The 21,619-nt window shown below is 37.3% G+C and overlaps 1 protein-coding gene and 1 pseudogene across 10 annotated transcripts in view; one reads left to right on the top strand and one right to left on the bottom strand.

Annotated features, from left to right (window-relative positions):
• ROBO1 (roundabout guidance receptor 1) overlaps nt 1-21,619 on the top strand; it is a 1,119,036-nt gene that overhangs the window by 871,231 nt on the left and 226,186 nt on the right. The window lies entirely within an intron of this gene.
• LOC116633741 lies at nt 14,363-15,186 on the bottom strand (annotated as a pseudogene).

The following is a 21,619-nucleotide window of genomic DNA, read 5'->3' as shown; positions in this document are numbered from 1 at the left end:
CTTTTACAATGAAATTCAATGGTTTTGTTGCTACCTTTGGATAATGCCTTAAATTATGGATTAAAGCACAAGATTTCTAATAGGAGACCATTTTGTTGAGCAGGATGGTAATTGCTCTGTGCATCTAAGAAATAATGCCATTATAAAAAGAAGAGACAATAACATTTTAAATCACTCATTACATTCACTCGTTTCTTTTTAGGTGTTTCATTGGATGATATCATCAACTTTTTGACTATTATTTTCTTTTTCAATTCTAACTCAGAACGTGACTGTGCGTGCGTGCGTGTGTGCGTGCGTGCGTGTGTGTGTGTGTCTGGGATCTCCCAGGCCTGACTTCACATCCTCTCTAAAATTTGGTGATAATCCTATTACTGATTGTGTTGCAGTGTATATTGTAATCGGTTTCTTCTGCGTTCTGGTTCTTCCGGCACATTGCTGAAAGAGGAATATAGTCTTATAAAGTCCTGGTGACTCCACGTGTTCCCTTTCCTTGTGTCCTGAATTCTCTCCACATACATTTTATCAGTGGTAATTGGGTAATTAGCCAGAAATGCTGTTGCCTGAGCAAGGGAGTAAGAAATGTCTCATTGAACAAAATAATCTTTCTTTGTACTCATGATTCATTTTTGATATGCTACAACTCTGTCAGCAGGGAAACTTTCCTCCCCATCGGGAGTCTAACAAGCCTTTAAGATCCAAAGAGACAGAGCGGGTCTGCTATTAGTCTCAATTGTAAGGCAAATCGGTTACTCTGCTCTGGTCGCATTTTGTACCTGAACAGCAGGAGCTCTTAGGAGATGGCAGAAATCTTCCGTTGAAGATTAGATGAATAACAAGATAAGAGTTCTATTGTGGACCACTTGAAGAAAATTTGTAGCCAATTTGGCTTTTAAAACAAGCGAGAAGGCATTTTTGGAAGTCTGAAGAGCCCACTGGGTTATTTGGTTTCAACTCTATTTTGATGCGGTGTGTAGATATCCGGAGCAAAATGCCCTTCAGTGAAGAAAAATTTCTGTTTCTGGCTATCAGTTGCATCATGATTCTCAAGCAAATAGCTGAGTAAAAGAAAACATCCCTTAAAGACTACACTGCATTCTTGTAATAAATCACAAAAACATTGGTATCAGCTTTCTTAGTCATTCTGCAAGACTATAGTTAAGAATATTTCCAGATGTGTCTTACTGAAGGGAAGGTAATTTTCTTTCACGCACAAGAGATCCTTTCTTAGCACTGAAGGGGAAAAAAATCAAATACTTTTTTAGTCCTCTGCAGGTGACAAAATTTCAATTTCCTGTATCCTCAGACTGCTAGCATTTTGCTTCTATCCCAAGGGAATGAAGAGATATAATCATAAGGCTACACATACATCTAAGGTAATATAAATGAAGAAGGCAATTTTCTGGTTTCCTGACAAGGTAGCTTCATGGAACAATAATCTGAAGAAAAGAAAAGAGTGCACAGGAATGGAACTGATTGCTTGGGTTTGTGGTAAAGGAACCATCCCTTGAAATATTCAAGTTAAGAGCAAAGAGATTTTCTTAATGAGGTACTGAATTGTTCTCCAGGATAAACAGAAAGTTCAATGAAAATAATGTCTCAATTTGTCAAAATTAATGATAGACCAAATCTTTCAAATAAGAACTACAAACCTAGTGGGCAATTTTGTCTTCTTCTTCTAATCACATTCTTAGTTGGTGGTAAGTGAAGTACAAAGCATCTATTACAGTCTAAACTCTCCTGTGTAAATTGCTGCTATGTAGAGTATCACAGTTTGATACCAGTAGAGATCTTTCGTGGTCTAGTATTAGAGCCTATATTTCTTTTTTCTCTCTCCCATCATCCACTATTCTCAAGAGATAAATGCAGTGTGGACAAAGCCCTGTATGAACTGTAATTATACATAGCAATTTTAAAACCATGTCAGTTAAGTTGTTTCTACATTCACCAGTGCAAAATAGGAATTATGTGGATGAATATTTAACAAACAATTTTTAAGAGTTCTCAGATCCCCAAGTGTATATTACTTTAGTCACCTGGATTGCTATGTGAATTTATGCCTCAGCAGTGCATTATTACAAAATATATTTCTGGTTCTAGGTCAACATAATAGTAGTTTCTTTAAGAAAATACGTGCATAAGAAAATTTAAAAAAAAGAAAATATGCGTGTGTGTTGAAGGAAATGGCATGGGGTGGGAATGGAAAGCAGGGTTCTACAGTCTATAAATTTAGTAAACAGAGGCAAACAGCTTTCTTTAAGGGTAGGAGTTAGCAGTATCCATCTTCCCTACGTTATTTTTTTTTAAGATTGTATTTGTTTATTTATTTATTTATTTATTTATTTGAGAGAGGGGCTGGATCTCAGGACCCTGTGATCATGACCCTGAGATCATGACTCTGAGATCATGACCCTGAGATCATGACTCTGAGATCATGACCTGAGACGAAACCAAGAGTGGGACACTTAACTGACTGAGCCACCCAGGCACCCCTTCCCTACCTTATTTTAAGTGAAGCATCTCTCTTTGGGCACAGGTGGTTCAAGGAATACTTGTGGGAAATGCTGTTCTCTATGCATATTTCTTCCCTTTTTATTTTCCACACAGCATTGTTATTAATAAATAGAAAATAATTTTCTAAAACTTTCATTTCTTTTGGCTGGCAAATGTTTGTATTTGTTAATAATTTTTAATACTTTTGTTTTGTCTAAGCAAAATGTAATCTAAACTCTTTCTGACATTAATAGTGTTCAAATACTTTCTCAAAAAAGCAGACAAATCAATAACTATTATACAAGATCGTATGTAAAAAAGATGATTCATCAGGCAATTAGGTTTCTGTGTAATATTTTTTTAAGCAATTTTATTTTTAAGAGAAAGAGAGAGAGTGAGTTTGCCAGGGAGTGGGGTGGGGTGGGCAGTGGGGAGGGAGGGAGAGAATCTTAAGCAAGCTCCATGCCCAGCACAGAGCCCGACATGAGCCCTGATCTCACAACCCTGAGATCATGACCCAAGCTGAAATCAAGAGTTGGACACTTAACTGACTGAGCCACACAGGCACCCCTGAAATATTAGGTTAAAAATGGAACATCAGATATATTTAACTGCAAACCAGTAGAGAATACGGTGGTTAAAAAAAAATATTTTTTTGCCATTTTGGTGTAATACTGTATTTGCCAGTTGTGAAGAAAAATCAAAACAATGTAGCATTTCACCACAGAATTGTTGCTGTGAAATTTATGGCAATTTTGATAATAACTTGTTATTTTGCTTTGTACATTTTGTTCCAATTATTTGCTTTCCCCTAAGTACTGCACAAAAGGAACTGAGCTTGATTAATCCAGCTCAAATTAATAAGTAAAATGTGCAGACACACACATCCTGAGCTAAACAGTTCCTTACAAGCCAGGCAACACAGTAGCGTAATATCACAGGTACAAAAACAATAATATATTACATTCTAAAATGAATAAATGGGGGGCACCTGGGTGGCTCAGTTGGTTAAGCGTCTGCCTTTGGCTCAGGTCATGATCCCGGGGTCCTGGGATCGAGCCCCACATCCGGCTCCCTGCACAGCAGGGAGTCTGCTTCCCCCCTCTCCCCCAGGTTGTGCTTGCACTCTTGCGCTCTTTCTCTCTCAAATAAATAAATAAAATCTTTAAAAAAAATGAAATGAATAAATGGTAATTCAAAAACTTAGAGGTCTGTTTTAGTAAAGATATTGTTCTCCATTACAGTAGTGTTAAAATATGAAAATTTATCAGATAAAACAAAAAACAATTCTTTTTTACTATTTTTAATCAGAAAGGTCTTGTTATAATTGAATAATATCATCTGATTTTGATTTGTTTTAATGTCTTTTGTCTTTTTCTCTTATTCTCCCCTGAAAAAAAAATCTTGTGTGTGTGTGTATGTGTGTGTGTGTGTGTGTATTATTTACTCAGAGGGTTATATTAGAGAGGTGAGGTTTAAAAAAATATATGCAAGAGAGATTTTCTATATATGTTAAAAAGTTACCATGAAAAGCATGAGATCTTTTTGCTAAGACCTTTATATCCTAAAAATGGTTACATTTAATTCAAAATATATCTATTTATGCAAGCTAATTTTGAAAATGAATTTTGAGGTTAATTTAGCTTTAAGTAATTAATTTAGTTGTTAGAGAATTAATTAACTTTCAAACTATGCATTGCTATGTAAAAAACATCTTTCTCAGTAACTTTTTTGTCCCTGAAAAATTTATTTGCATGTATAAAATCTTGTTTAAAAATTTATTAAATTTACTAAGGTATAGGCTCTTCATGTGGAGACCTCCCAGGGGAAATGCTCTATCAGTTTATATCTGAATTCTCTCAAATTACATTGCTTACAATAGGCAATTAATTTATTTTCACTTTCATAAACATTGTGGATAACAGGATTATTTCTTTTGGCTAAGAGCTAGCAAACTGATCATCCACGGCAAAGAAAAGGGTTCAGAAGGTAAATGACATTCCTTCATAAGCCATGAAGCCAATTGTATGTTTTGTTTGCTTGTTTTTAGGAGAAGAGGGATAAATAAGATGGATTAGTGTAGTTTAGAAGATAAGTTAACATATTCTTCCTGATGAGGAAGGAGGAAATCTCATTATGTTCCTAGTAACATGGGAAAAAGGTAGTCAATGAATTTGTGAACTGTGTAAGTAGCAGAGAATGCAGCAAGCCAACTATCTGAAGGACCGTAGACTGCTATGATGGCCGTAATCTTAGAGCACTGTAGAGACAACAGGTTGTTGTACAATAAATTTTAATTACAGGACATAAAAAGTTATGTTATTTTCAGCTGAATCAGTGTGCCATGGATTCTTCCACACTATCCCAGATGAGACATTTGTCTATCTAACATTTGCCAAAATGATCTTGCCAGTCAACAGACCCTCCCATCCCTCATTCTTTCACTCCCAGTAGTTGGCCCGAAATAGCATGCAGTGCAATGGGGACTGCATTTGGGTATATTTTGGCATATTTCCCTAGCCTGCTAACTGGAAGCAGCTGACATTTAACTGAAAGAACATGGTGGATTGAAACCAAGCATATGAAATTTCAGATCCAAAGAATCCCCTGAAATGAAGAACCTATAAAACAAGTGTAATTTTTGGCCCTCCTCCTGCAGTAACTGGGAGGAACCGTTGGCTCAGTGGTAGGGAGACGACTTTCCCCAGATCCCTGTACACTTCCCACTACTAAAATTTCCCACTAGTGAATGATACCAGGCTGCAGTTGGCAGTCCCCCTGCAATGGCCTCCCCTGCTGGCTTACCACTGGCTCCCATTCTGCATTCACACTGTTTCTTCTCACATAGTTTGCATATTTTCTGATTGGCTGCTGCTTAGTCCTAAAAATCCAAAGTTTTGTAGTGAAAAATGCAAGTATGGTCTATAAAATCTGAGGGGGTTTCAGTGGATGCTGAAGACGCTGTTACAGTTCCAAACAGATCGGATGTTGAGAATATTAGGTTTCTAGATCAATTATGACCTGTTTCACTTCTTAATTGTGACACACAGGACAACTTAGTTCTTGTGTTTCCCCTCAGTTTCTTCATCTGAACAATAATTATAGAGACTATCCTATAGATTCTTTAATGAGTTAAGTGATGTATACCATTTAGAACATTTCTTGGCTCAGAGTAAACAGTCAATAAATACTTTCCATAATTACTACGTTGTTTTTATTGATATTACCCTGATAAAGACGTGGTTAGGTATTTCATCTGAAAACTGGATCTTTTAGGGGCAGTTGAAGATCCAGTTTTCAGAAGAAAAAGATTAAGATTATTTTAAACTTCATTAAGAGTCTTTAAGAGTACAGGCTTGGTCCTTGACACTTCCAAACCAATGTTTCTTAACCAGCTGGACTAGAGGAGGTTTGGAAGGGCTTGGGGAATGGGGTGTATTAAAATATCAAGAGGACAGGACACCCTGCAATTCTGATGTAAATATCCTCCACCCAAACACTGTCCTCTGGCAATTGCTGAGAGTTTTACATCATATCTCTCAAGTATGTTCAGAGTAGGAGAGAAGCTAGGGACCATATTTATAAGCTATTTAAAAAATACTTTTACTTATTTAAATTTAGTCAGGTTTCCATGAGTAAAAGTGACTTTTTAAAGACTAATCATTTAGGGGTGCCAGGGTGGATCAGTTAAGCGTCTTCCTTCAGCTCAGGTCATGATCTCAGGGTCCTGGCATCAAGCCCCGCATCGCATGGGGCTCCTTGCTCAGCGGGGAGCCTGCTTCTCCCTCTCCCTCTGCCTACCACTCCCCCTGCTTGTGCTCTTTCTCTTTCACTCTTCTCTCTCTGTCAAATAAATAATAAAAATAAAAAATCTTAAAAAAAAATAAAGACTAATCGTTTAGATATTCTCAGATATTTAGATCTTTGACAAAAACTGCTGCCTTAAATTTGTTGTATTCATCTCCTCTTGCTGCTTTAACAAATCACCACAAATTTAGCAGTTAATTTAAAACAACACATACTTATTTCACTGTGATACAGCTCAGAAGTCTGAGTGGGCTCAGCTAGGTCCTTTCCTTGGGATCCCATGAGGTAGAATGAAGATGTTAGGGCTGTGTTCCTTATCGAAGATTCTAGAAAAAAATCCGCTTCCAGTGTCATTCAGGTTGTTGGCCAAATTCAGCTCATTGTGGTTGTGGTTGTAGGAATGAGGTCCCTGTTATCTTGTTGCCTGTAAAATGGAGGCCATCTTTGCTCCTGCAGGTTAACTTTATTCCAACAAGGACTGACTGAGTCTCTCTCATGCTTTATAGCCTCTCTGACTTTTGCTGCATCTCTCTGATACAGATCAGAGAAAGCTCTCTGCTTGTAAGGGTTCCTGTGATTACATCAGGCCCACCTGGATAATCCAGTGTGTCCTCTGTGTCTTAAAATGTATTGCCTTAATTACATCTGCAAAGCCCCTTTTGGCCATTTGAGGTAACAGTATTCACAGATTAAGGGAGTAGGGTATGAATATCTTTGGAGAGCTAGTCTATCTAACACCGTTGGGTTGTTCTAAATCCAAATATTCTAAAATGTGGAAGTCTTAGGGAACCTTCTTTCTGTCTCCCTTTTGCTTGTTCAACAGCTTCTATTAAATATCCTAGGAAGTCTAAGAAACTTAATCTAGTTGAGAAATAAAGTCAATATACACCTACTTAGATATAAGGGGCTCAAGAGAGCTACAAAAAAAAAAAAAGTACATAAAAGAAATTGCAGTTATTTCTAACAGGAAGAAAGAGAAGATCAAGGAAAGCTTCTTTGAAGAGGTAGCTTTTGAAAAATATCCTGAAGGATGAGCAAGGGAAAGGTATTTTTTTGTCTTATGGATGATAAGACATAAAAGCAGAGACATATGCTATATTCAGGATGTGGCAGCAGCTAGGTAGGACTCATGGCAATATGTAATGAAAATGGAACTTTGTATGACCATGCTAAGAAGTTAGAACTTTATTCTATAATAGGAGTCAGTGAAGCTTTTAGACTGTGGGAAGTAATAGACTCAAAGCCATGTTTTAGAAAAGGCAAGCCAGCTGTCACTGTGGAGGATAGATTGCAGGCAGAAGTCCCATTGGAAGGAGAATCCGAAGGCAGGAACGTGGCAGTAGGAACGGTAGAAATTATGCAATTAGGTTGAGAATTTCTTTCAGGGTGATTGACTGAATGAAGGGCTGAAGGTAAATATAGAGTCCAGATGGGACATTTTCTAGCCTTGGAAACTGAGGAAGGGGATGCTATTTTCTGAAGATAAAGGAAATAGGAAGAACAATAGGGTTTCTGAGTGAGCAGATAGAGTTTAAGTTTATGCATTTAATATACTTGTGCAATCTGAGAAGGAAATTAGGAGAGTTGCAGGCCAGAGATATCTTTAGGAAATGTGTCATCAGTAGGATAGTCAAGGCAGAAGAAGGGGTCAGGTCACTTAGTTAAAAAATGCAGAAGATGGGTGCCTGGTTGGCTTAGTTGGTAGAATATGTGACTCTTGATCTCGGGGTTGTGAGTTCGAGCCCCACATCAGGTGGAGAGATTACTTAGAAATAAAATCTTAAAGAAAATAGGAGAAGAAACCCCCAGACTCCCTTGCGAGACTTAAGGATAATCCACATATGAGAAGGAGATAGCAGGAATTTAATTGGTGAAGGAAGTTCACATGCAACCACGTGGGATGCTCGAGAAAAACTTACAGCAGGGCAGCTGTAAAAGTAGACAAGGAAAGTGTGTATTCTTTTACCAGTCTCTCCTTGGTTCCCTCAATGAGTAAGGTCTGAGGATCTCATGTAAAACATGGTGACTCTAGGTGACAACACTGCATTGTATAATGAAATTTGCTAAGAGAGGAGAACTTAAATGTTCTCACACACACACAAAGTTGAATATGTGACATGCCAGATGTGTTGATTAACTAGATGAGGACTCCTTCCACAATGTATATGCATATCAAATCATTGTATACTTTAAATATCTTACAATTTTATTTGTCTGTGATACCTCAATAAAACTGAAATTTAGGGGTGCCTGGATGGCTCAGGTCATGATCCCGGAGTCCCTGGATCAAGCCCTGCATTGGGCTCCCTGCTCAGTAGGAGTCTGCTTCTCTCTCTGACCCTCCCACCTCTCGTGTTCTCTCTTTCTCTCTCACTCTCTCTCTCTCAAATAAATAAATAAAATCTTTAAAAAAAATAAGCTGAAATTTAAAACAACAACAAAAACAGTTGACACAGTTTTTGGGACAAGGTGGGAAAGTACCTCTTCCAAGAAGAGATCATTTGCTAAAGTGAGGGAAGCTTCGAGTAGTAGAGGGCAGCCAAAGAGAATACCTTGAGGGCTGGTAGCTGGGAGGTCCTGGCAGAAGCTACAAATCTACCTCTGGTTCAGTTGAGTTGAAGCCACTTCATTTGGCAGGCAAGTCCCATGGGTTCTGGGTGAGGAAAATGAATCAGGGCCGACTATTGAGTCCCCATTCCAGGCAATTCAGTCTGTGCTTAGACCAGTTATTTATGTTGAGGAATCCCTTTTTTAAGCTTATTCATTTCTGTGCCTTTCTACTCTTGTTTTGTTCATCTTCCTTAGTTTCCTGGTAATGATTCTTTTGGGGAAAAAAATCCATCATAATTTCCTCTGAGCCAAGGAGAAAGTCTTTAACCATAGTTAGACCAGAATAACTAGAGGCATCATTATGTTCTTGAAGCAATGGTTCTCCACGTTTTGTTTTTTTTTTCTATTCAAAACACCTCGTGGGGTAATGAAAGTATGATTTCTCTTCCCTCCTTTTCCAAAAATCCCTGTTTCTTTGAAGTTCATTTAAGCAGACTCTACCTCTCAATATCCTTCTTCACTGCTATCATATACTGATACCCTCCAGTTGTTTTCTTTCAGTAATAACTGTAACACCATATTAATTGCCTTTTTTTTTTCAATTCTGGTATCTGTCACCATCTTGGAGAGTTGGCCTTTAGTTCCCTGACCTTCTTATCTACAATAATTTTTTCCACTACATTTCCTTGGTCCTATCCTAGATCTTCTCACCTCCAAAATCATACTTTCTCCAAAACTTATACTTCAAACTTTCTGTCATTACATCTAACTCATCAGTAAGAGTCTACTTCCAAACACACCCCATCTATAATACTTCTCTCCATCTCTACTAGGACCACCCTGACAGGAGTTACTTTCTACTGTACTACTTCAGGGGTCTGTCATTGGTCTTCCCACCTCCCTATATTTCACCTAGACCCAACATGGTACAAAACAGGAGTTCAGCAGATAGTTGTTGAACAAATGGGTGATCTATGCATGTTGAAGAAAAAGGAAGCATTTGGGATTTTTAAAAGCAGTTCCCAGAATATGTCCTGAGGTAATAATGGTTGGTCTCTTCATCATCATTATTATTTAAGTTGTGGAAAACTTGACTTCTAGACTTGGCCTTACCTACGTATTCCATTAAACAAAGTGCTTTGGACCCATACCCACACGGATTCCACGTTTCCACTTCCTAAGAGTCTGCCGGTACTGAGATTCTGGCCAGCACTGATTGGTCCCCTTGTCGGGGCTTGTTTGTGATAACAACGTGGGTGTAGCCTGGTTCATCAAGTGTCTGCTTGTGGTCCTGGTGAAGGAGGGATCAGAGCTGGATGAAGAGGTACACGAGAGAGCTGTTTTAGAGGTGTGGGACTATATGTATGCTTCTGGTTTCCTCTGGTATGTCCTCTAAGAGGAAGGATGTCCCCTGTTCTGCTTGCTTCCCAACATTAAATAACCATCTCTTTGTCAGAGCGCCCTCCCGAAAACGCTGCCCCCTCCCTGTTCATGAAGAAAACCTGTTTGCAGTCTGAGAAGGTGGGAGGAAGAATTCGTCTGGCCAGATCAACAGCTGGGAGCTGGAGGCATTATGTATTTTAATCTCAAATCTTGATAATATATTGGGAATGTTTCCTGTGTTTTACATGACAGTTGAACATTTGTCAGAATGCTGACCTTGAGGCATTGTAAGATTCCATATCATCAAAGTTTCCATTATGTTCAGCATATTCTCTTTATTAGAAGGAACCCAGTTTAGAAAGAAATATGGATCTGAAACAAAAAGCATCACCTTTAACTGAAAGCCATATACAAGGTCCTGGCTTAAAGCTTGGGCCTTCCTTAAAAGAGGGAGGCTGACCTGGTTCCCCTCAGACTTCACCAATTCCTAGATGTATGACCTTAGGCAAATTACTTCAGCCCATGGTTGTTTAAGTTTTAGCCTGATCACCATAACCTGAAGGTCTTGACAAAATACAGATTGCTGACCATACCTCCAGAGTTTTTGATTCAGCAGGTGTGGAGTTGAGTCTGAGAGTTTGCATTTTTAAAATATTCCCATATGATGCTGATGCTACTGGTCCAGAGACAACACTTTGAGAACCACTGCCTTCACCTCATCAAGTCTGACGTGAAGAATAGGCATATTTAGACCTGACTTCTTTGGGGCTATTGAAAGAAGAGGGTGCAATTCAAAACATCCGGCTCACAATCAGGACTGGACTGATGCTTAACTCTTAAGTGAACCACTTATGGTTCATTGCCAAAAGCATACAAAATTTAAATTTTCAAAATTTCAAGTTTTTTACATCTGTCTATTAACCTATTATAATTGGAAAAACACATTTCCTCCTGTCATTTGCACCCATGTCCAATAGTTACAAAATGTAGCTTGCCTGTGAGACTACAATCTTTTTTTATGTACACATTCTTAGTACTTGTCATGTTCATTTGTTGCCACAAATTTGTTACCTAATGATTATACTGCCCATTTGGGGCCTTGAAAAAATATCTTTTAGAAGGTTAAGTATTGTGTGAATAAATATAATAAATAATATTTAACACCTGAGCTCTACTGGAGATTTTTAAAATGGATTTAAATATGAATAAAACTGTTAAACTCACTTTTAAATGTAATTCATCTTTAGTTAATGAACACTGTAAATATTGTTCTAAGAAGTCAATAGAATAATTTGGAATGGGATATTTAAAGGATTAAGAGGATGAAGTTTAGGAGTGGCTCTTTAGGACTAGAGAAAATAATTCTGATAATTTCCAAATGTCTATCATCTTTTATAGATTACAGTGACAATCCAGATTGTGAAATACATTTTGGTCAAATGCAGATTATTCATTTAATTGTATGAAATATGATTTTTAAAAAGAATTTTTTGGGGTGGTCATTATGCTCTAAACATAAGGAGATTGGATAAACAAAGGAGATTGGATAATTTAGTTTATTTTTACTAAGTTGGACTGTACCTAAAGGTCAGGGCACGTAAGTAGATATAGACTTTCTGAGACATAGCTGGGGTTCTTGCAATTATTGGTTCTACACTAACTGTTGGGAGAATTAATTGTATGTTCTTACAATGTTTGGGTTACCTTGAAAAATTCAGTGACCTTTAAATTTATGGTACTATATTTTATCTCCCAAGATGACATCCTTGTAATAAGCATCGGGAAGTTATTCAGCTTTAGATAGCTTCTATATTCTTCTGGTGACATGTTTATTCACTTTGTTTATGTGCTTGTTCTTGGCCTTTTCCCCTGGATTTTTTTTTTTACTGGTTTTTGCTACGGTATGATATTTACTGTAGGTTAAGTATACTTCTCAAGTTTAGCTGAAGTTTTGTTCCTCTAAAAAATTAACGGTAAGTTCTGGAAACAGCAATTTACATTTCCTGTTCAAAACCCATTTCTGATGTTTAAAACTGTAAAGGAATTAGAATCATTATGTAGATTAATTAGAAAATAGATCTTCCTTTTAGAATATAATTTGTGACCCATGAAGCTTAAAAAAAAAAAAATAGAAAGTTCTGGTAGTGTATCATTTCTGAATATTCCCATGGAACTAACTCTATTTTAACTTTTAAATGTTTTCTCTTTCTAGAATAATAAAAACAACATGTCAAAGTACTTTTTGATTTGGGTGTAGTTTCCCACTTGTATTTCCCTTAGTGTTTAAAAGGGGGGAGGTGAGGAAGATTCTCCTAGGTTTTCACCATTTTCTGTTGAGTGAATGAGCAGTTTGGGATACTTCAGGTTTCTTTTGCAGTACTTTTTTAGTTTCTACTAGGATGTTTGTTTAAATCAAAATATTTTTTTCTGTTTAATGATATTTACAGTAGAGTTTTCTTCCTTTTTGTACTCTTGTGTGTGACCTAGTTTTAAAAGTTAAGCTTAAAGTAATGCTAGTTGTAGCAGTAAAAACAGTGCATGAAGCCTGAGCAGAGAATTTTAAAGACACATAATAATATGTAAAACATAGTTTAATGAGGTTATCTGAACCACTTTAAGTTTCAAGGACCATATAATTTGAATAATTATGGTGTAAAATGTTAATGAAAAAACTCACGTTGCCTGGCAATGTGGAGATGTGACAATTGTTGAAGGCAAATTATCTACCCAGGTAGCTCTCACAGGGTGGCATTAGCAAATTTGCCTTGCTGAATCTCCCTTTGCCTGCATTCTACCTGACTTTGCAGGTTTGCAAACCTGGTTTGTTAGCACTCAGAGAATAAATCTGTTTCTCGGAGGGATTCATGTTAATCAAGCTCAAGGAGACTTATTAGAACATAAACCAGAGGGGCGCCTGGGTGGCTCAGTCCTTAAGTGCTTGCCTTCGGCTCAGGTCACGATCCCAGGACCCTGGGATTGAGCCCTGCCTTGAGCCCCACATGGGGCTCCCCACTCAGTGGGAAGCCTGTTTTTCCCTCTTCTTCTGCCTGCCACTCCCCCTGCTTGTGCTCTCTCTCTCTCTCTGTGTCAAATAAATAAATGAAAATCTTAAAAAAAAAAAAAAAACAAACATAAACCAGAACGCTAACTGAGATATTTCATGTTCTCCAAAACACCAACTTTTCTTTTCATGGCCATATTACAAAGACATATATTCCCTTTGGGCCACCGCGGGGTGAGCATGAAATCAAAGTGATCAAGGTTTGATTCAAATGTTTAGTGGCATCAGGCTTAGTGAACTTAATGATATCATCTTCAAAATAGGCACTCTGTGTGCTCCCAGGACCAGGTAAAGCACATTTTTGTACATTGGCACTTTTCTCAGTGGACAGTGGTTGGATGGTTAATCCCAAACAAACTTCTGGTTTATGACCCTCTTTTTATCTATTATTTTGTCGATCAGTTTCCACACTTTCTAGTTATAACCTTCTTTTTGGATATGTTAGACCATCCTTTTAGAATGTGAGCAAATTTTGGTACTCTGGAAAACATCCCATCCACTTGGCCAGGACCTTTTAAAATGTTTAATATTTTGGCAAACTATAAAAGTTAGTTGAAATATGTGAAAGGAACCTATAATCTTTATTGCATTTTTATTAGACAAATCTCTATATTAAAATTGTATACAATTTCCAACATGTATACAATTTTGGAAAGTTTTTAATAGTTGCCGTACAAGATTGATTTGGGAGTTGTAATGTGAATTTCTAATTCTTACTTTTAGTTAAAAGAATTTATGGCTCACTTCTGACTATAAAAGTAAAACTAATATATGCTTTTCCAAGAAAAATCATAGAATACAGAAGTGAATAAAGAAGAAAGTAGAATTCATCCGTAATCCTGACATGCAGAGAAAGCTACTTTTCATATTTTGGCATATATATATATATTTTTAAAGATTTTATTTATTTATCTGACAGAGAGAGAGAGAACACAAGCAGGGGGAGCAGCAGAGACAGAGGGAGAAGCAGGCTCTCTGCTGAGCAGGGAGCCTGATGTGGGGCTCGATCCCAGGATCCCAGGATCATGACCTGACGCTTAACAGACTGAGCCTACCCAGGCGGCCCAGTGTATGTATTTTTTAATACAAATATATTCCTTTGACTTCTCCAGAGAAACGGAAATAATACTAAGTCAACTTGGAGGAGAGATTATAGAAAAAAATAGGAGATGGGGGGTGACTGGCAAATAAAGAACAAATTCTGCAAGGCATGCTCATGGGCTGGAGATTCAGAGAAGAGTTGATGTTGCTGTCTTGAGTCTGGAGGTAGAATTCCTTCTGGTGTGTATGGAGGGAGGAAAGATGGCAAGGGATCTCAGCCTTTTCTCCTAAGGACTTCCAACTATTTGGATGAAGACTTCTCACATTATGGAGGGTATTCTGATTTACTTAAAGTGTACTGATTTAGATGCCCCCCCCCCCCAGTACCAGTCATCTTTTATTGGATGTTAATTCTGATTAGGATATGAAAGGATTCAAGGGTGCCAGGCAAAGGTCATGGTCAGGAATGCTGAATGTGCCTCCACACTGGGCCCTCTTCAGTTGTACTTGTGTAGCCACTCGTGCTTGAGTTCCTTGTAACAACGACAGTAGTTGAAAAGCACATAAGCTGCCAGCACCATAGAAATCCCAGCGACGTCCCCTTTCTTCACATTGACATACTTGTTGTAGTACCGGTAGTAACCTCTTTGAAATGCTCCAGCAATGCCTCTAAGGGTGAAATCCCTCATCTTGTCCAGCTTGGCAGCTCTCCTAGTTTCACATCCATGAGCTGCTTCTCCTTCACTGGGTCAGATGACGCCATGTTGGAATCCTGGGTGTCTGCTCTGCTGGGCCTGATTTAGATGTTAATCACATCTAAAAATTAATTTTACAGGAACATCTAGCCTGCTGTTTGACCAAACAACTGGGTAACATCGCTTTGCCAAGTTGACATATAAAATTAACCATTAGAGTGACCTTATATATACTATATTTATATATAATATAAAATGCATCCTATATGTACACGTGCAGTATACGTACACTATATGTATATGTACTATATATAATACATATTATTACATATACTGTGTATAGTATATATATTATGTATACTATGTGTATATATATATAATATATATATTATATAAGTATAGTGTTATGTGTGATGTTCCCTACTTTTTTCATCTCCTTTTGTGTGCAACTTTTGCTTAACTCCTCTCCTCTCCGCTGTCACCTCCCTTCCATTCTTTCCCTCCTGTCCTGCTTCATCCCTTCCCCTGCTTTTCCAGTTGCTCAAGTGATGACTCTGAGAACTCTGTTCTACAACTGCAAACTCAAAAGTACCAAATGCTTACTGTGTTCTTCACTTGCGCCTCCTGCAATCACCTCAAAAAGTATCTGAAACTGAGTTTATTATCTCTTAAAATCTGGTCCTTTTAATTTTTTTCTTTTCAATGAATTTAATTGACCCAAGCCATTTTTAATGTCACCATCTTCTTTCCTATCTATTAACCATCATATTCCCATTCAGTGGCCACCGTGAATAGAATCTGTTGACCACATATCTCATAATCCATCACTACCACTTGGCATTTCTTAACTGTTTCTTTGCCTATGGCCTCCAACCCCTCAAAACTGCTTTCTACTTTGCCATTGAAAAATGTATTTGATATGCAAACCCTATCTCATTATATATGTTCTACAAATCTCTCAAAAGGTCATTGTCTTCATGGTGAAGTCAAATTTCTTAACCTGGTACTCAAAGTCCTTTATGATTTGAACCCTACCTAATTCCCTTGTTTCACTTATAGATATCTACCTTCTCATTGCTAAAATATCAGGGCATTGAATAGTCATGATAAAGAATTGAACAATGGGTGAGCATTAAGTATTTTTATGAAAAGTTATGATAAGGCGGAATGAAATCATAATCCTGACCACATTTTTTCCTAATTTTTATTGGTAACTTTTTAAAAATATTCATTTTTCTTTTTATATTATCATTATTATTTTAAGTAAGCTCTACGCCCAACGTGGGGCTTGAACTTACCACCCCAAGAGCAAGAGTCGCATGCTCTACCCACTGAGGCAGCCAGTGCCCTTTGTTGCTAACTTCTTAATCTTGTCTGAATTGCTAGTCTCCAGTTAAAGTGTTTTGTCATTGGTAGTATTATTTAATAAGGGTTGTTGTAACATACTATAGAAAGTAGAATTGGCATTACCATAGAGAAAAGAGAAATCTGTTATAATGATAAAGATTCTCGCTTAATTGGAGTCAGATATATTTCAGAGTATTTAAGTACTCTTTCCCACAAATCATCTTTGTACTTCTATTTAACATGTATTAAATTGCTTTGCTTAATTATAAATACCCTACAATATTAAATGAAATTCTTAAATAGCTTTAGAGATTGATAGAAACCATGAAAAATGAATGCATGCTAGATGTTATGCTTCATTTCCTAGGAACTGATTCTAAATTAAAACATGGTTTAAATTTCTGGGAAGCTACACACATTGCCTTAATGTATTGCTTAAATGTATAATATAGAGAGAGATTACTATTCATAACATTATTGATAACTAACATAAACATCCCATAAATGTTTGCTTATAATGTTTATATATTTATGTTATGTTATACTAAAAATACTAAATTTAATATTTTTAAATAAGAAATCAATGTGTTGGTTGACAGCCTATAAATTATTTTGGGTTAAATGAAGAGGATTAATCTGAAAAACAAAATCTCAATAGCAAAGGCTGCTTTACATTTTCAAAAGAGTTATCTCTGCTTTTTGTTGTTTTATTTTCAAATAATTCTATTAACTTACTTTTTGTATTTTCCATGTCTCATTGTTGAGGATCAGTCAACCATAGTTTCTAATACTGATACACACTTTATAAAACTGATTTATATATTTTCAAGTGCTTTCAGGTACCCTTTCCAAATAAATTCTTATACTTTATCTGTGAGAATTATTAGCTATAATTTATAGAGAAACATATAGTAACAAAAACCCAACAATTATTGAGTGTTCTTTGTGCAGCAGGTATATAATATTTAATCTCCACAGCTGCCTTATAATGAGGAAAGTGAGACCTAGTGATGATCCTGACTTATCCAAATGCCAAACATTCTTATTCTCTTAATTTTAGAACAGACAACAAATAGATTTTCTTGACAATACTCATAAGTAAGCTAATGGACATATAGGTTTTTTTTAAAGATTTATTTATTTGAGAGAGAGTGAGAGAGCACGCAAGCGCATGAGCCGAGGGGAGGGGGTTGGGTGCAGAAGAAGAGGGAAAGAATCCTCAAGCCGACTCCTTGCTGAGCACAGCGCCCATGCTGGGCTCAATCCCAGGACTCTGAGATCATGACCTGAGCCAAAATCAAGAGTCAGATGCCTAACCAACTGTGCCACCCAGGTGCCCCATGGATGTGTATTTTTTAAACATGATGTTTAAAAAATTATTTAAAAGATGTATATGAAAGAGTAAAAGGTAATAAAGATTGTTATCCCTCAGTGAGGTGTTTCCCAGACCAGAAATGGACTTTCCAAAGACAGAATCATCCTATGTTTCTCTTCTAGAATCTTTTGTAATTGTATTCTTTATCTAACCATCTATGGTAGACCAGCAAGCAGGACAATAAATAAAAAACTGCACTGAGAAATTGAAGGCGTAGTTTGCTGCAACGATTGGGTGTCCCAGTCCACGCACCAGCACTTCTGCCTGAAGCATTTTGCTCTGCTGCATCATTGCTGGCCCTTGTCACCACCTGCACTGTTCTTGTTCTTGTAGCCCTTCTCCATATAGGACTTCCTGACAGACTTTTTTGTTCCCTAAAATTCGTGAAAGATTTTGTTTTATTCTGTATCATCACATATGTGCCTTAATATTCTACCTATGACTTACATAACAGAAGGGGATGAAAAAGGATGAGCTCCTATTTTATTATTTTCTTGCAGGTATGGCCTTGACGTGTGATTACTTTAATCCTTTCTCATTAAACGTGTTATTTGGTTTCAAATTTAATGTTAAAATGTACTAGTAATATTTATTTATTTATTTATTTATTTATTTATTTATTTATTTATTTAATATAATGTATTATTTGTTTCAGAGGTACAGGTCTGTGATTCAACAGTCTTACACAATTCACAGCGCTCACCATAGCACATTAATATTTACAATGTAGAGTGATATAGGTACCTTTTTTGGCTACCTTTTTTCTATTCAAAAATGTTAGCATCATACTCTGAGATAAAGCTTATTAACCCATATTTGAAAACATAATTTTGCAGCCAAACTCAATGTCCAATGCCACTACAAAAAGGGAAATTAAAATATGTGTATTTGTCTGTATGTGTATGTATATGTATGATATATGAGAGAGAGGTTGATTGAAAACAACATGAAGGGCCTCTCCCAGCCTCATCTGTCTGAAAGACATGTGGAAACTAGGAATTAAACAGTAAAGATGAGGTATTACTCAGAAGGATGCTTTGAACCCTCCTTCCAATCCTTTTATATCTTCTGTACTTGCTCTTGGAAGGCTAGAAAAGGAATATGATATGAGAGATACAAATTATTTTAAAAATCAAACAAAAACAGGCCTCAGATATTTACTTTCAACTTTATTTATTTATTGATATTCTCATAATAACTGAACCACTCAAAAGAGACTAAATTTCTCTTTGAGCATTTTCAAAAAGGAGACAAGTAAAATCACTTTCACTTACCCAAAGATTTGAACGTGGAGTCCTTTCCTTAAAGATCCTTCAAAAAACTGACCATTTTTTCACATTTAGTTATAACATGATATATTGAAGTAAGAGATAAACTGGGATTCGGGAGACCCTGGTTCCTACCAAAGCTTCTAGTGAACGTGTGTTTCTGAGAACATTCCCTGCGCTTTTCTACAAAGTAAGTGAAAGTTGTTGGTTAAGATCCCTTAAACCTCTATAATTTTAAAGCATTGCTCCACTAAACTCTACTGAACTGCCAACTCAACATCTCCACTAGAAGATCTAAAAGACACCCCAACCTCACTGTATCTAAAACAAATATCTAAAGACTGATCTACTCCTAGCCTTCCCAGCTCAGCACAGAGAAATTCCATTTTCTGGCTGCTCAACCTAAAGGCCATAAAGTCGTGCTTGCCTCCTCCTCTTCCTTTCATACCCCTCATCCAGTCCATCAACAAGTCTTGTCATCTGCACCTTCAACATGTATCCAGGCTCTCTTCCTGTCCTTGTGTCACCACCACTGTGGCAGACTGAGCCACCATTGTCTTTACCTGGATTACTATAGTCACCACGTAAGTGGGCTCCTGCTTCCACCCTGCTCAATATCCTCATCTCTCTCTCTCTTCTCAAGGCAGCTAGAATGTTCCTTTTAAAATGTAATTCATGGGGCACCCAGGTAGCTCAGTCAGTTAAGCATCTGCCTTTGGCTCAGGTCATGATCTCAGGGTCCTGGGACCTGGGATCGAGCCCCATGTCCGGCCCCGCACTCAGTGGGGAGTCTACTTGTCCCTCTCCCTCTCTCTCTGCCCCTCCCCCGACTTGTGTGGGTGTTCTCTCTCTCTCTCAAATAAATAAATAAAATCTTAAAAAAAAAACAAATAAAATGTAATTCACTTTGTGCTCTGCTCTCAACTCTTGGATGTTTTCGGTCTCACTTTGTTTCAAAGCCAAGATCTCCACATGGACTATGAATCTGACATTATATTTATCATGCCCCCACCCCTACCCCCATCCCAAATCTCTCTGACCTTGCATTCTTCACTGAGGCTCATTTCTCTCCAGGCTCAAAGATACCTTCAGCTGGGACAGTTCTATCTACTACATGCCCACTTGGTTTGCTTCTGCATTTCCTTTAAATCTATGCTACACAGTGGTCAAGAAAAACAGACTGCTCTGATTTCGTATGTAATAGGGCAACCTACACCCCTCTCCATACTCTCATCCCCTTTACCCTGCTTTAGTTTTTCTACTTAGCACTTATCACTGAGGGCAAAGACTCCATCTTCTTTGTTCACTGCTTCATCCTCAGGACTCAGAACAAATTCAGTTGAATGAATGAGTGCTTGAATGGAAATATTTCCTACTGAAGTTGTTATATAACTCTTTAAAAAATTTATGCTTTTAGTGGTGGGATAAAGAAGTAATATCTACAGATCTGTCCTTTTTCTTTAGAACAGCTAATAGGCCAATTTGAACTAACACATTTCTTTGGTTGTAGAGAAAACATAAAATCATGGACTGTTTCTTGCATGCAGAAAAATAATAAGGTTCTTACCATTCAGAATACACAGGTTGGGGCACCAGGCTGGCTCTGTTGGTATCGCATGTGATTCTTGATTTCTGGGTCATGAATTCAAGCCCCACATTGGGTGTAGAGATCACTTTAAAAAAAAAAAAAGTCTCTAAACAGAACGCACAGGTTAGTTTTATGTTGCCTTTTGACAAGAATAAGTGGGGGGGAAAAGATATCAGAAGGCTGCTGGGGCGCCTGGGTGGCTCAGTCGTTAAGCGTCTGCCTTCGGCTCAGGTCATGATCTCAGGGTCCTGGGATCGAGCCCCGCATCGGGCTCCCTGCTCCGCGGGAAGCCTGCTTCTCCCTCTCCGCCTCCCCCTGCTTGTGTTCCCTCTCTCGCTGTGTCTCTCTCTGTCAAATAAATAAATAAAATCTTTAAAAAAAAAAAAAAAAGGCTGCTTAGGTGTCTGATAATTTTTATAATCATTTGTCAGGTTAACCTTTTTCCAAATGCACTGTTGTTATACAAACAAAACAATTATATATATAAAATATAATGCATTTAATTATCTTAACTTTTCTTTTTACCTGAAAGCAGAATTTACCGTAAATGAACAGCGAAGAATTTCTAGACCAAGATGAGCTGGCCTAGTTTTATTTCCTCTTTAACTTAGTGTGTGGCCTTGGAGACGTTACATGCCTTTACCAAGCCAGGGCCCTTATCTTTAAAATAGGTATAATAATAGATATAATAATGCTACTCTCTTACCTGCCTGACTGGTAGTTAAAGTTAATAAGATAATGGAACTTTAATAAGATAATAGAACTTTGAAGCCCTTGCAAGGAAATGTGTTATTAATATGAGCAGAGGAGTCTTACATTTTTCTGATATTTATAATTATTTTGAAAAAAAACACCATATCCAGATATTTTGCTGTAGCTTCCCTGACAGATTCATGGAAGCGTGTTTTCCCTCCGTAGACAACTGTTTCGAGGTACAGCTTCGGGTACTTCACATGTTGGCACAGTTAATCTCTAAGATCTACCAGCTTTACACATGTGTTCTGCAGTGTA

The sequence above is a fragment of the Phoca vitulina genome, unplaced genomic scaffold, assembly GCF_004348235.1.
Source record: "Phoca vitulina isolate PV1807 unplaced genomic scaffold, GSC_HSeal_1.0 scaffold8, whole genome shotgun sequence".
NCBI lineage: Eukaryota > Metazoa > Chordata > Mammalia > Carnivora > Phocidae > Phoca > Phoca vitulina.
Note: the sequence above shows the minus strand (reverse complement) of the source record. Positions and strands in the feature narration are given on the sequence as shown.